General features: G+C 42.8%; 1 protein-coding gene across 1 annotated transcript in view; it reads right to left on the bottom strand.

Moving 5' to 3' along the window:
• LOC119490290 (protein Wnt-2b-A) overlaps window positions 1–2,817 on the bottom strand; it is a 19,895-nt gene extending 17,078 nt beyond the window's left edge. The window contains exon 1 of the mRNA XM_037773586.1: window positions 2,779–2,817. The gene's annotated coding sequence lies outside the window, so the exon portion shown is untranslated. The remainder of the gene's footprint in view (window positions 1–2,778) is intronic.
• Between the last annotated feature and the right edge of the window lie 990 nt (window positions 2,818–3,807).

The raw sequence follows: 3,807 nt of genomic DNA, 5'->3' as shown, positions 1-3,807 counted from the left end.
AAAGCTTTGGAAAACAGCTCTAGTGTTTATGCCAAAGCTGCTGTTACAGATAAGCTCCTTTAAGAGACATTTGTATTTCTGCTTATAGAGCTCGGCAGGCTGGGACACACACACTTTTAAACAGAGACAAACACACAGACTATTGGGCACAGGTTTGTGATAGGCCGCGAGGTGAGGCGAAGAAGCTCAGCTCTGGTGAATATTTGTGCACTGCAGCTTAGCTCACAATTTTCTGCTAAATCAAAAGGAATTAGGGAAGCACAAACACGGCTGAGTTATGCTCTTTCTCTCATGGGGCTGGAGCTGGAACAGACTTTCTCTCTCTCTCTGTCTCTGTGAACTTGACCCCAGCTTTTCTCCCCATAAACAATAACAGAGTCAAACGCCTTCTTGTCAGTTGGAGGAAAAGTTTGCCCTGATGTACGAGGTCCAATCTGGCAACCGTCTCCTCAGAGGAAAAGTACTGACAGGGGTTGCTATGTTTAAACGCTGCACTGGGGTGAAGGAGGGATAAAGGTGAGATTTACAGAGGCAGCGGTTTTTGGGCTAATCCAATTGATTTCTGTGTTGATACATTATAATCACTCAGGATTATTTCTGAAAGGAAAGTTGCAGGGAGAAAAGGGAACGGGCTGAATAAACCAGCCAGAGAGAAGCATGCAGTGTAGGTGGAAGAGTTGGACTAATGGCCCAGTAATGTGTCCCCTGTCACCAATCAGGCAGTCCAGGGATGAGCTCAGCGTGTATTCCCATCCCAAGGCACGCTGTTGTCAGACCTGCTAGAGTCCCCATACTGATGGGACAGCCCGTTCTCATTCCCAGGGCGTCAAATACCGAGGCTTTGTCACGGCCGTCGGTGTTTGATGCCACCGCGCTGGGCTTTCCATTAACTACAATGTAAATCCATCCGTGGCAACAGTAAATGAAGTGCTCCGGCAGTGTGGTGACGTAGTTTAAAGGCTTTCATCCAGGAAACCACTGTTCATGTCCTCTACGTTAAGTTTCACTTTAACGTTACAATCAGCTGTTCGTTCGTGTCCTGTGTTCACAACGTTCTGTTTCGTTTTCACTTTACAAATGTAGTAATTTTAAGCCCAAACCTGTTGTTTTTTCCTAAACCTAACTAACAGGTTTTGTTGCCTAATCCTAAAGTGACGTCAAGGGGAGTGACAATATGGCAGTATGTGACGAGTTGTGACACACAGGCAAACTCAACACCAGGCAGGTCAGAGGGAACATGGCCGTGGTCATCTTGGCCATCGTTTTTGCAACCAGAAGTGAAACGAGAGGGTGGACACCGTTAGGTGACCAAAATGTTACAATCAACTTTCATGAACTGAAAACACGCTGTGAAAGGGTTAAAGTTTTAAGATGAAAATGCCATGGTAGCGACCTGTAAATCACAAGGTAGCCATGCCCTAAAGCATCCCCTGCTTTATGGTCTATTTGACTCTAAATGGGACCATAATTTACTAATGAACATCATGCTGTATTGAAGAATACTTAAGCGATTGAGACCATAAACTCATGTTTCCAATGTTTACTGAGGTAATAAATCAAGTGAGAAGTAGGCTCATTTTCTCATAGACTTCTATACAATCAAACTCCTTTTTGCAACCAGAGGAGTCGCCCCCTGCTGGCTATTAGACAGAATGCAAGTTTACTGCATTGGCTTCACTTTTCAGATCCGGAGGTTGCCCACTGGTTTGAACACAATAACCAATGCTGCCATTTTTATGAGGACATTTTCCATTCTAAATATTATATTTGAATCCTTACAGGATCACTTATTGTGGATGGATTTAATACTGTCATAATTTCTGCGTGTTAAGTAGCCGTGAGGATAAAAGGACCAGGCCTGAGTGGCTGTTTGGATAATAATCAGCTGAGAATCTAGTAGCATTATCTATAAAGCTAATGAAAGGTCAGAATACGACACATACCCTAAAAATACACCGTCCTCCAGGGACAGACGAGCCACAATGTGCGTGTGCATGAGTGTGCGCACAAGCCAGAGAACCAGATCTGTGATAATTTATTGTCCTGTAAATTTAGATCTGCTGACAGAGACAAACTGCCTTGAACAAACACGGCGGCGCTGGAACCCCAGAAGCATCTGAGGCGTCTGGCTAGCTCTCAGAGAAGGTGTCGGAGCCTGTTGTCAACCACTTTCTCTTGATGCAAAGGGTGCAACAAAAGGCATGTACATTGAGATAAAGTTTGTGTTTGTGCAAATGCAAAAAAAACTCATCCATAACTGCTGCTACAGTATGTAGCCTACCCGTCATGGTTGGCCTCTACAGGGCTAAGCTCTGCATGCTTGTGACCCTTTCTTTCTTTATCCCCAGGGTAACCTGTCATTAATAGATTTTATAGCTCCTGTGAACACACTAAGTGTCCGTAGATGTGACGCTGATAACTCTATAATAGAATGTTTACTGGGTCGCTGGGGGATGCCGTCATGCTGGACAAATTGGGAGCATGCACACACATAGAGATACAGATGACATCAAAGGGATATCCGGGGGAGCACGGCCTCTTTGACGAACGTTTAACACATATCAGACACTTCTCAGGAGAAAACAGGCACTGGCAATACATAGACTGGCACAATGCCACACAGACAGAAATAATCAGGCATCCATGATTCATATTAGATGGGATAGACTGGGATAAACTTTAATCCGACTGCTTTGATTCCTTTTTCCGCTTACAACATTTAAATTTGACATTTATAGAGTTAAATGTTTTAAAATAATCCATTAAATTGAAATTTACCTTTATGGATGCTGGTCATTTATACAGCACGGTGTCTCCTTGCTCCCTCTTAGTGGAACTGAGTTTGTGCTGAGTGGTTTCCTGTTTTAGTGGGGAACTGTCTCTGTGACGTACACTACAGGTCATGGGCAGCTGGTCACATGGTGGCTAGCTGAGGTAATATGGTGTGAATCAGTCGATTGAACTCTGAAACAGTGATTTTCCTACTTTTTACACAGGCTAAGCAGTGAGTCACCCTGTAAAACGAAACGGAAATCATTGGTAGAACGGCTACTCATGTTTTTATCGTGGGAACTTGTCTTTTTCATTTATTTATGCTGAAGATGAGAGACGAGTATAATAAAAGCATTATAATTAGTCCATGCCAGGTATGTCACTTATGTCGGAGGCTCCAATTTGGGGTCAAAAAGCAGATCCCCACAAGGTTAACCATTTATTTTAGGATTAAGATGAGGGGGGAGGATCTTGTGTATGTGTGCAATTGTGTTTATGAGTGTGTGCATATGCAAGCAAATATTTTGAGTTATTTTTGTCAGCTTGATTGCTTGTAATCATTACAGTCAGCAAAATGCTCTCATAATAACACACAGTCAAAAACTGTTGACTGACAACAGTAAAAATGAAATAAGACTGTTTTAATGTTTTTCTTGCCTGCATTTTTTCCTATTCAAACTCAAAATAGTTGAATGACAGAGACATTATTTTTAGTCTTTATTTTTGGGTTCAACCTTAAAGGCAGGGTCGGTAATGCTGAGAAACTAGCAAGAGCACACTAGATTCTAAAAATGATCCAACCAAAAAACCGAGCCCAGTGTTGACAACTCTTTTCCAATGAAAGCAGCTAGAAAAGTACCTAAATCTGACAAGAAATTCAGCAACACTGACAGTCCGACCCTTCAGGCCTCCCTCCAAAGCCACTCTCACAAAATTATCATTATGAACATAAACAACGAACATGGCTATTGTTAGTACTCACAGCTGTCAAGCTAGCAGAGTGTGTGCAGGTAGGCAGGCAGGCCGTCCAATCAT

The sequence above is a fragment of the Sebastes umbrosus genome, chromosome 6 (genome assembly GCF_015220745.1).
Source record: "Sebastes umbrosus isolate fSebUmb1 chromosome 6, fSebUmb1.pri, whole genome shotgun sequence".
Classification (NCBI taxonomy): domain Eukaryota; kingdom Metazoa; phylum Chordata; class Actinopteri; order Perciformes; family Sebastidae; genus Sebastes; species Sebastes umbrosus.
The sequence above is the reverse complement of the archived record's forward strand: the minus strand, read 5'-3'. Positions and strand labels throughout refer to the sequence as shown.